This window comes from Podarcis pityusensis, assembly GCF_964106645.2.
Source record: "Podarcis pityusensis genome assembly, chromosome: 12".
Taxonomy (NCBI): Eukaryota; Metazoa; Chordata; class Lepidosauria; order Squamata; family Lacertidae; genus Podarcis; species Podarcis pityusensis.
Window position 1 is genome coordinate 16,648,037 of NC_138037.1, and position 12,312 is coordinate 16,660,348.

Sequence of the window (12,312 nt, forward strand, 5' to 3'; positions counted from 1 at the left end):
TTGTTCCCCCATATTGCCTTTCAGGCATGAACTCAGGTGGCAGGAAAGAGCTGGCTGAAGGCTTACAGCACTGTGAACTGCGAGGATCAGATCTGCTGACTGAGTGTGTGCAATCCCTGTGGAAAGATCCAAATAAATATCCTTAGGACTGCAGCAGTACCCATTTTCTCTGATGCCAAAGCTGTTATAGTGAACAACCTGGGCTTGTTCAGAGAGCCAGTGTGGTGTAGTGGTTAAGAGCGGTAGACTCGTAATCTGGGGAACTGGGTTCGCGTCTCCGCTCCTCCACATGCAGCTGCTGGGTGACCTTGGGCTAGTCACACGTCTCTGAAGTCTCTCAGCCCCACTCACCTCACAGAGTGTTTGTTGTGGGGGAGGAAGGGAAAGGAGAATGTTAGCTGCTTTGAGACTCCTTCGGGTAGTGAAAAAGCGGGATATCAAATCCAAACTCTTCTTCTTCTTCTTCCTGGTCTCAGTCCTCAGGTACGTAAGAGTCTGCTTCATACCAAGTTGGACCATTGGTCTGTGTTGATCACACTAAGTGCCACCAGTTCTCCAGCGTTTAAAGAAGGGCCTTCTTCAACCTTACCTAGGGACAATGCTGGGGGTTGAACCAGGAATGTTCTGTAGGAAAAGCAAATGCTCTTCCACTGAGCTACAGACTGCCACTCTGTTCCATGCAGCAGAAGTTGTTTCACGCAGCTCCTTGAGCGCTGAATACTCCGTTCAACAGAAGAAGAAGAAGAAACTGACAACATATAATCTACAGAAGCACTTTGTTCTTCTTGCAAAATGCTGAACCCCTCGGATTTCAGCAACACTTGGATGATCACAGTCCCTCCAGATTTGGTTATTTTTTTACTGCTTGTGGCAAAAATTAAAATGCAACGGTAATATAATGCGGGAGCTGCCCGGGAAACAATAATGAGAATTGAGTTCCGAGATGATTAAGCATTTTATTTTCCCAAGGTGCGCTGTGCTGGTATATAATTTTATGTAATGACAATTTAATAGAACAAAATGAGCCAAATTCATCACGGAAATCCATAGAGTTTCCTGCGGGATGAATTTAGCTTTATATATGTTCACAGATTACAGCGGTAAGAGCAGAAACACAGGTAACAGAGCAGTCGTTTCCCAATTAAGCCTCCCACCTTCATGACAGTTGGGGAAAGTGGCGCATGAAAAATAGTTACATTAACGGGAGGCCAGAATCCGTAACATGGGACTCAGCTGAAACAGGGGCCTCTTGGCATTACAGCATAATCCTGCCCTTCATGTCTCTTCTCCTAGACAAATGGATGCTTTGTGAGGGGTTTTTTATTTTGCCTTTAGCCCAATTCGCTACAGGGAAACACATCAAGCTCAGAGCTACATCACCGTGTGTGTGTGTGTGGGAGCTCCTTCAGAGAACGGGACATAAAAGGAGAAGTCGGATAGATAATAAGGTTGAAGTTGACATTACAGCTTATTTGTTTATTTATTAATTTTCTCTGCTGCCCTATACCCGTAGATCTCAGGGTAGCCCACAACATAAAATTACAACATAAAAAATAGAAAATACATAATAAAAATGTACAAAAACAAACCAGTACACCCCCCCCCATTCCACAGCACATTTAAAAGGGCATCAGGTGTCAATTAGCCAGAGGCCTAGTTGAAGAGGAACATCTTTGCCTGGCACCTAAAAACATAAAATGAAGGCGCCAGGTGAACTTCCCTGGGGAAAGCATGCCACAAATGGGGGGTTTTCATATGTCTGGGTAGGTTTATCTAAACAAAAAATGATTTTTGTCCCAATTCCAAAGATCGAAGTGGTTAAGTGGGCATATATGAATAAGGCCATCTCACAGGGAAGCTGGTCCCAGGTTGTTAAGGGATCGATCAATCTCTCTTTCAATGTATCTGAGGTTCCCTTCCAGATATTGCTGGACTACAATATCTACAATACCTGACCATCGGCCATGCTGGCTGGGGCTAATGGGAACTGTTATCCAAGGACATCTATATAGAGTGGTACTTCGGGTTACATACACTTCAGGTTACATACGCTTCAGGTTACAGACTCCGCTAACCCAAAAATAGTACCCCGGGTTAAGAACTTTGCTTCAGGATGAGAACAGAAATCATGTGGCGGTGGTGCGGTAGCAGCAGGAGGCCCCATTAGCTAAAGTGGTGCTTCATGTTAAGAACAGTTTCAGGTTAAGAACAGACCTCCAGAACGAATTCAGTACTTAACCCGAGGTACCACTGTAGGTCTATATTGACCCATTGAGCCAGTGTGATATAATGATCAGAATGTTGGACTGAGACCTGGGAGATCAGATTCAAATCCCTCTTAGCCATGATGCTCACTGGATGACGCTGGGCCAGCCACTGTCTCTTTCCCGAATTTACCTCACAATGTTTTGCTTTTTTTTTTATGAGAATAAAATGGGGAGTGGGGTGAAAACCACATATGCCACCTCATTGGAGGAAAAAAGGGGATGACAAACAAACAAACAAACATATTTGCAAATAAATAAACAAAAAGCTTATCATTGTTTTAATAATTATTTAATCTGCATTACGTTCTGGTTTGGGTTTCTTTTTTGCAATGGCTACACAAATGAATAATATTTGCATCGTCTTGGCAAAAGGGAATAAACAATCACCTCGTCCCTGCCGCTAATCTCTCCCCGTGCTCCTCACCACCACCAACCATCCCCTTCAGGCATAACATCACCTCTAACCTTGTTTTCTATTCTGTGTATTTTATAAAGCTTTTCCCTCCCCACGTTGCCCGAAGCCTCGTGGCTTGTGCAGAAGCTCACCAGATTTATATCTTCCAGGCTGCCTGTCACAAGTAAAGGACTCTTGTGGTGTTGTTTGCAGCAGAAAAGGCCTTGTTTAGTTGCCATAACAATTGTGCTGTAACCTCTATAGCTTCTATTCTAATTTCGCCCTTACCTACCTCCTTGACAGTCCCCTGCAGCCGTGTCATTTGCTTTCAGGCTGCACACGGCTCTGACCTTTTTACCAGAATGGGTAGCATTTTCTCTCCGACTGCACGTCTCCTCAGCAGTCTCCTGGGGTGCTTGACCCCCTGACCTTTTGTTGACACCTGTGGGGCAGGTTGTGTCAATAGTCTGACACACATATATTTTTCCTTTCTCCCAGAGAAAGAAAAAGTTTCAAGGGATTCGGTTTATTTGCTTTATGCTTTGAGGTATGAATGGTTACTGAAGGAGAAAATTGCATTTTCCCAGGTAGAGTTTAAAGATGCTGGGGGTGCCTTTAACCCACACAGCCCTAAAAGGTTTGGGATTTTTGTTCTGTGACAGATCATTTACCACTGCCATTACCATCCCTGATAGAAAGCCACCGATGACATCACTCAGGTTCTTAAGTTCAATTTCCTCTGGCGACGATGGAAATATTGTGGACCACTTTCTTCTCAGCCTGTTTTATTTAGAGAACAAATAGCCAAAAGAAAATGATATTTTCAGATGTTTTATTTTTTTAAGAACCAGAAAAATAAACAAATTTATGAAGCACATTGAAAACCACACTTATCTGCGCTACAAGCTTAAACAGAACCAATAGCCAACCCTTCTCCCTAGAGAATATTGGGAACTGTAGTTATAAAAGGAAGGCTAAGGTTCTTATCTCAATAGGATGTACATCAAACTAGAATTGTCAGGACTCTTTTTGGGGAAACTGAGGCTGCTGCTCTAATCTCACTTAACTGGGAATTAGCCTCATTGCATTCAATAGGACATACTTTTTGAGTACGCATGTTTAAAATTGCTCTGCAAGGCACTCATGAAACTGGTATTCTGTGCTATCCCCTTGTCCACAGAAGATTTGCAAAGCAGAAATGTTGTGGTTAATTTACTTTTGAATGCCTCTATCCAGATATTAAACACTGTGAATGCTAGGATCATCATGGACTAGTTTGCATTAGCTTCTGTAAAGGAAAATATCAAGAGAAAGAGAGAGGGAGAGGGAGATGCAAGGGTGGTATAATGAAGTGGGGGAGAGGGAAAGGAAATAAAAAACAAAGACTAGTAATGGAGGAAACACAGGAATAGAGCCAACACAACCTTTCTGGAACAATTATGGCAAAGGTCACGTATCCTTAATGAGTAATGTGTTTTACACTGACTACTTGGATCCAAGATGGGTTTATCAAGAATAAATCATAGCAGACAAAAGTTAACTCCTTTTCTTTGGTAGATCACGGGAATGTGATGGACATAGTATATCTTGATTTCAGTAAAGCTTTTGACAGTGTTTCCCATTATATCCTTGTTGACAACATGGCAATATGTAGACTGGATAATACTATTGTTAGATGGGTCCACAGCTGGTTACACAAATGCACCCAGTGAGTTCTCATCCATGGCTGCTTGCCATTTTTTTATCAAATGTTCAAGGGATGCTAATTCAAATGTGTAGATGATGCAAAGCTGGGAAAGGTAGCTAATACCATAAGCAACAGAATCAAGATTCAAAACAATCTCAGCAGGCTGGAATACTGAGCCAAAAACCTGCAAGAACAAAATCATAAGGGATAAATGTAAAGTCCTTCATTAAGGAACAAAAAAACCCCCAATGAATATGAAAAGGAGTCCTGGTTGATCACAAGCTGAACTTGAACCTGCCTGAAATTGGGCAAAGACCTGCAGAATCTCCTTTCTAACCCTTTCACCACTGTAACTTCCCTGGACAGGGGTGTGGTGGGGCAAGGTGACAACAAAGTCATGTGTGTCAATGCCTAGCCATTCAAAGCCAAGAGTTTGATGTAGCAGTTAAATGCAATTTTGGGAAACATAAAGAGGAGCACAGTGTACAGATCATGAGAAGTAACTCTGGCCTGGCTGCATGTGAAATGTTGTCTTCAGTACAGTGGTACCTCGGATTACATACGCTTCAGGTTACATAAGCTTCAGGTTACAGACTCTGCTAACCCTGAAATAGTGCTTCAGGTTAAGAACTTTGCTTCAGGATGAGAACAGAAATCGTGCTCCGGCGGTGCGGCAGCAGCAGGAGGCTGCATTAGCTAAAGTGGTGCTTCAGGTTAAGAACAGTTTCAGGTTAAGTACGGACCTCTGGAACAAATTAAGTACTTAACCCGAGTTAACCACTGTAACCACTGTTAACCACTGTACTGTCTTCTCTGATGGACAGAGCTCACCCAAACCACAGACCTGATATTCTGATGCTGGCTTGAAACTGAGACTAGGTAAAGGTAAAGAGACCCCTGACCATTAGGTCTAGTTGTGACCGACTCTGGGGTTGCGGCGCTCATCTAGCTTTATTGGCCGAGGGAGCTGGCGTACAGCTTCTGGGTCATGTGGCCTGCATGACTACTGCATGAAACTGAGACTATTTGCATGCAAAACATGCATTGTTCCACTCCCCATGGTGAAAAACACACAGTCTGAACTCACCTGTAGATGCAAATACATAAGTCTTTACAGCTTGAGCTAAAAAGCTAAACCCCCGTTACTGGCTGTAAAAGGTTTAATTATACTCTGCAGACAAAATATAGCGAAGGACTGTGCCTTTTTTTGCTGCTCCTTTGGGGCTGCACACTTCCATTTCTCAAAGAAAGACTGTTAACAAGTTGCTGAAGCCCCAGACAGTTGTCTTTAAGATAAGGCTTCATTTGTGAAGACCTGAGATGGCTCAGTCTGGTTATTGGCCAATATCCTATAGCTGAAACAGGAGCCCCTTGATGTTACAACATGAGCCTGTCCTCTCTGAACTAAAAGACCCTTCTCTCCCAGCCTAGGCACATGGTTCATTCATTAGTTTCTCTTAGGACAGATTCAGTAAAGGGAAACAAGTCCGTCTCAGAGCTACATTGCAGTGGGGATTCCGTTGGGACACAACACATCGCTGGTGCAGAACAACTTCACACAGCAGTGGCATTGTAGCCATACCTACAGAAAACAAGCTTGCATGCTGTCGGCAAAGCTTTGTTGTGTAGGCAGTTTTGCAAAACAACGTCTCCTGCTGTTGACCAGCAAACCAAAGTGACCTTCCCCACCTCCCACCCCCCAAAATGGAAAGAAATTGTTGAAATAATTTCATATTTCAAAAAATGGGGGAGAACATCAAAGTAATCATGGAAAAATCAATATGTTCTTAGACTTTCTTACACTCCTCTACACACTCTTCCCCCCTTTTTCTGATCTCTTGTTAATACTTATCCTCTTCTAAGCCAAGGGGTATCCTATAGATCCAAATAATGTGAGGAAATCAGATCCTATCATGTGTTGCAGATGACATACATGCATGAACGTTTCAGCATACATGTAAGCAGTTTTATTTTATTTTATGGTTTAGTACTTTTTAAAAAACGAAGGGACGTGGGTGGTGCTGTGGGTTAAACCACAGAGCCTAGGGCTTGCCAATCAGAAGGTCGGTGGTTTGAATCCCCATGATGGGGTGAGCTCCTGTTACTCAATCCCTTCTCCTGCCATCCTAGCAGTTCAAAAGCACATCAAAGTGCAAGTGCAGGTACTACTCTGGTGGCAAGGTAAACAGTGTTTCTGTGTGCTGCTCTGGTTCACCCACAGCGGCTTACTCATGCTGGCCACATGACCCGGAAGCTGTACACCGGCTCCCGTGGTCAATAAAGCAAGATGAGCGCAGCAACCCCAGAGTGGGCCACGACTGGACCTAATGGTCAGGGGTCCCTTTACCTTTACCTTACTTTTTAAAAAAAATTATTATTACTTATGGAGGGCACTCTAATTTTCTAAGTGTTTAGGGCCTCTAAAGATCTTAATCCAGTCGTTGTAATGTATGGTGATTGGTGTGGCATATGAAGAGGAATCGAACAGGATCTTTTTCTGCTCAGTTCACAATAGGTGTACTTCACTTGGCGCATCCACAGATAGGGATCAAGGATAAATTCAGTTCCGTTTGAATTTTAATGTGAATGTAGATAATTCACATCTTACCCAACAATCCAGGAACTGAAACACAGGTAACTTTCAAAAGGTACAGAGCTTTGCAGTGCAGTTTATTGGAGGGGGATTTCCAGCTGGCGGCAGAGGACAGAGTGACTCCAGGAGACATAGGTGTAAAAACCCAAACTAAAACGAAGACTTTATTACTAAACAATAAACACAAACTCTGGTGGGTGTTATTCCTGCAGGCAGGCTAAAAACTCATCTTTTTTCCTTTATAGCAACGGCCAGCTGCAGCCAATTAATCCCAGAAACTTCTTAAAGGTATACACACATGTTTCTGTGCCGAATGTCCCCAATTTTAAAAAGGTTTAGAAAAAATCCCTATATCAGGGGAAAGTGTGCAAAAACACACACATTTTAGTAGGGGAAAAAATTATCATTAAAAAGAAAGTTGCTTGCAGAAAATTAGGAAAACTGCACACTAAAATGCTGAGGACATTTTGCACAGACTTCAATAATTAAATAAATTATAAACCAATGAGGAAATGTGATAAACTGAAGCTGAGATTGTGGTGGGAAAGTGAAGATACTGAAATTCACAAATTCATTCATCCCTATCCCCAGGAAGACCATGTTGTGACAGAAAGGTAGAAGATGCACTGGGAAGGGAATGCTTTCTTTCTTTCTTTCTTTCTTTCTTTCTTTCTTTCTTTCTTTCTTTCTTGCCAGATGCTATTGCAACAGATTCTGCTTCACAACCCCAGAAGATGCACTTTTGAGATAAAGCAACAAAAGAGATTTCATTTAAAGGCAGACAAGTCATAACAGAGTCACACGTGCCACGCAAAGAGGCTGCAGCTGCTGTCTTTCTAGTCTAAATAAAAATAAACCCCCTTCTCTTCTTTCCTCATTTCCAGGGAGCAACAGTTCTAACAGATTGTTATTCTTCAGTACATACGAGACACAGTTTCACTAGTGGAGAAGCGGGGCCACGGTAGCATGCATTCATTAGAAATGTTAGACAGGGGAAGGAACTTTTCAAAGAGACTCATTTTTCATAGGATAGATAAAGAGATAGCTGTGAGTTACATGCAACAGGTTGCACTGGCCTGGCCTGATGCACCTCTTGACATTACGCTGGAAGCAAGCATGGCTGAGACATCTATCGCACAGTAGGTTAGCTGCATGTATCCATTGTCCTGAGGTTGAACTTGCCACATCTGGTGTCTGGGCTGGATTCCAAGGTAGAAAAACATAGGAAGAGCCTTCTGCATCAGACCCATCTGGTTCAGCATCCTTTTCTCACGGTGGGCAACCAGGCAGGTGCCTATGGGAAGTTCGCAAGAAAAAACTGATAGCTTGATCCTCCATGAATTTGTCTTGCCTTCTTTTAAAGCCATTCACACTAGTGGCCATCACTTCTTTTAGTGACAGATGGGGGGAGCATTGCCCTTGGCAATGCCAGGCTTCAGGGAGTCTGAACCACCCGCCCCCCACGGCAGGCTGCCAGTAATAGATAGACAATAAGCTCTTACCAAATCTTTTATTCAATATTCACAGAGGCTTAGAAATGCTACCTCTCCAAGTAATGGTGTTGCTCCAAATAAAGCCCCATCCCCTCCATCTCTCCTATTACAGTGGTACCTCAGGTTACAGACGCTTCAGGTTACAGACGCTTCAGGTTACAGACTCTGCTAACCCAAAAATAGTACCTCAGGTTAAGAATTTTGCTACAGGATGAGAATAGAAATCGCATGGGGGTGGCGTGGTGGCAGCAGGAGGCCCCATTAGCTAAAGTGGTATCTCAGGTTAAGAACAATTTCAGGTTAAGAATGGACCTCCGGAATGAATTAAGTTCTTAACCCGAGGTACCACTGTATACATCATCCCTACATTGGGTGATCTGTGCTTTCTGCCTCTGAGCTTTCTGTTCTCCTACTTTCAATGCCCGCCGAGTTCTGGTGGGGTCTGGAATGCTTTCTAAAGATGCTGAGTCTGTCAGCTGTCTCTCCTCTGGTGCTTCTTTTTCTTCCTGCTCCTCTCCCAATATTTCCCAGCTTCTCCCCTCTGCAGCCACTGAGCTGTGACCTTCTGCAAACCACTGTTGTGAATCTATACTGTCTTCCTCTTCTCTGGAAGGTTCAGGCTGGGGAGGCGGTATCCACCATTCCTCCCCCTCCTCTGCCCACTCCATGACAGGCAATGGCACCAGATCACCCCATTCCCCCAGAAGCCCCATCTTGTCACCACCTCCCAGGGCTGAAGCATGGTGCAATCCATTTTTGAGCAGGATGCAGTCCAGTTGTGGGCCCTGGATCACTAATTCGAGAACCAGCATTTTAAACCAACCAACCAATTCCAACTCAGCAACCCAACTAGAACCTATAATGTCAGGAGTCCCGGTTCCTAGCTTGATAACACAGTAAGTATAGGTAATTAAAAAGGAGGATTTGTTGCAAAAACAAACAGATACACTCCAGACAGCTTTAACAAAACCTCTGGCATCATTACTCAAGAGGACCCTTCTGAAGACTCCTTCCGGTGTCGACAGAAGATATTGAATTTACGACCCTTATGTCTCTTGTTTTGCTTCCTATCTAACAGTCCTCTCATTCTCTGACTCTTCAGACTTAGTGGATCTGCTCCAAACTCTTTCTTTTCTGAGAGGCCGTCCCTGAGACTGTTTGTGCCTTTTTGTGCTTCCTGCAAGCTTTGGTTGTGTTCTAGCCTGCTCTCAGCTACTGCCTTATCAGCCTGCCTGTCAAGGTCAGGAAGAGCTGAAGTCTGCAGCTGCTGGCTCTCCCCTGCCTGACTAACATCTAAGACTCTCTGTTCCTGGCTGCTTTCTGCAGTTGGCTGCAAATATTCACTTGGAGCTGGCTCATTCCTGACATATAAGAATGGTCCCAATCAATGCCACAGAAGCTACAAGAGAAGGTCTTGCTTCCTTATAGGACTTTACCAGATCTATGGGCTCATCAGCTCAGAACCAGACAGTGGGTTACTAAGGCAATTCATATATGATTTGGCCTTCTCTATTTTATGAATGAATGAATGACTGAATGAATGAATGAATACCCAAAGGCACTTAAACTGATTTACATGTTTTCAAAGCAATCTGAATTTCTAAGGTATAAAACTAAGGAAAACCAATTAAAGAATTTAAAATGATTTTTTAAAATAAGTCTGTGCAGTGCAGGTGAAGCCAACCCAGTGATCCTGCCAATGTGTCCACATGGATCCAACTTTCCTGCCATCTTGTCCTTCCCCCTTTTCTTTCTGGTAAGTGGTAGTGATACCACTGCTGGGAAGCAGTGGCATCACAATGGGGGGGCAGGGGGCGGTGCACCCTGGGTGCCATGTTTGTGGGCATGACAAGAAGTCACCCCATGGGGGCTTGTGGTGGCGCAAGCAGCCATCATGCTGCCGCAGCCGCATGTAGAGGATCCTCCATTCACGGCTGAAGCCGCAAGCAGAGGATCCCGGCACCAGCGGCAAACCGCTATTTACAGCGCCTTGTGCAGCATCGCACGTATGCACTGTACGTTGGCCACCGCACATGCGCTGTACAGTGGTACCTCGGGTTACATACGCTTCAGGTTACAGATGTTTCGGGTTACAGACTCCGCTAACCCAGAAAAACTACCTCGGGTTAAGAACTTTGCTTCAGGATGAGAACAGAAATCGTGTTCTGGTGGGGCGGTGGCAGCAGGAGGCCCCATTAGCTAAAGTGGTGCTTCAGGTTAAGAACAGTTTTAGGTTAAGAAAAGACCTCCGGAACGAATTAAGTACTTAACCCGAGGTACCACTGTATTTAGCGGTTTGCCGACGGCAGCACTCCAGTGCCGTATGGACAGTGCCGGGATCCTCTTCTCATGGCTGTAGCAGTGATGCAGGGATCCCAGCACCATCCATACGGTGCTAGAGCTGTGCCACCGGCAAAGCGCTATGTACAGTGCATGTGCTGTGTCGCTATGTACCGTACATGTGTCGTATGTAGCGATGCTGCACATGCACCCTACATAGTGACGCCCGCCCTGGGTGTCATGATGCCTTCCTTCGCCCCTGCTGGGAAGGTACCATTACAGCTCTTTACCACAGGCTGAGCCTCTTCTGGTGAAATGACTGGATCCCCTGCACATCTCTCATCCATTTCAATGGTACTTCTGAAAAGGTTCTAGTGGATTGTGCCCATGTTTCATATTTAGTTTAACACGGTTCCTTTGTCAGTATTGAAATGATTTACACGGGCTGATTTACATTCTGAAAGCCAGTTTAGGTATAGATATGTGTAGAAAAAAATGGCCAGGGAAAAATCAGATATGAAAGCATTTCCAAAAATTCAATTCTAGGTAAAGTACCGTAATAGCATTCAGTTAATTTGATTGGATTGACTTACTCGGATTTGTTCAGCAGGGTATTTCTTTCTTCTTTTTATTTCAAATAATGCATTTGTTCCAAATATCTATGCACATTCATTTAAAAGGTTGGTGCCTAGATGATTTGGCTATAGCCAGTAATGAACTGATCTGACGACTCTAATAATCAGTGGTCACGTCTCAGAGAGACAACCTTAGGGATACATTCTTAATTGGATTGGAATTGTTTTCAATATCCCTTCGTCTTCAAGAAGAATAATGACAAGACTGATTGATCATGGGCACTCAGACATCTTGAGTATGAACCTCCCCCATATGAATGCAACTCTGGTATATGGAGGGTTCTGTGTTGAAGTCAAAATAACCCTGTTTCTCTCCTTCCTTCTCAATATGCACAAAGAGGAATGAACTCAGTTAGTGTGCACGCCCATATCTACATTTAACACCTCCACTTGGTCAAGTTATAGGAGCTCTGGCGTTTGGATAACTGCAGGCAGCAGATGCAGATATGGAAGATGTGATTTCCACATATTAGTGTTCTTCATCCTTGGGTCCACAGATGTCCAAAGGTCTATACATTACATTAGCCCTGACCATTGGCTAATCTGGCTGGAGATTATGGGAGCAGTAGTCCAACAACATCTTGAGAACTAAGGTTGAAGAATACGGTCATAGACTACCCTGGGGAAAAGGGGAGAGGAAAGCTGGACCACATGGTGGTACCTTCCTTTGCAGTTGCCTCATATTAATTTATTGTCCCCCTTATTTCTGAAGCATCTTCAGTTCTTCAGTTTATTGTTCTAGACCAAATGCCATGACAAACTTGTAGCAATAGTATTAATAAAATAATATAGAGCATCCATCCATAATATAAGCCAACACCCATGATGTAAGAAGAGAGAAATTATACCAGAGACACCCAGAAGCTTAAAGCTATCTTGATTTCAGATCAGACCTCTGAATCACCACAACTTTTAGCGATTTTATCTAACTCTTTTTTCCTGATTTATTTATTTTTATTATTA

The 12,312-nt window shown here is 43.6% G+C and overlaps 2 long non-coding RNA genes across 2 annotated transcripts in view; both read right to left on the reverse strand.

Annotated features, from left to right (window-relative positions):
* The window catches only part of LOC308459169, a 357,371-nt gene that overhangs the window by 284,369 nt on the left and 60,690 nt on the right, over nt 1-12,312 (reverse strand). The window lies entirely within an intron of this gene.
* LOC308459674 lies at nt 937-4,918 on the reverse strand. Its single transcript, XR_013978273.1, has 2 exons — nt 2,249-4,918; nt 937-2,004 (listed from the first exon to the last, which is right to left on the reverse strand). It is a non-coding gene; the product is annotated as an uncharacterized lncRNA (long non-coding RNA).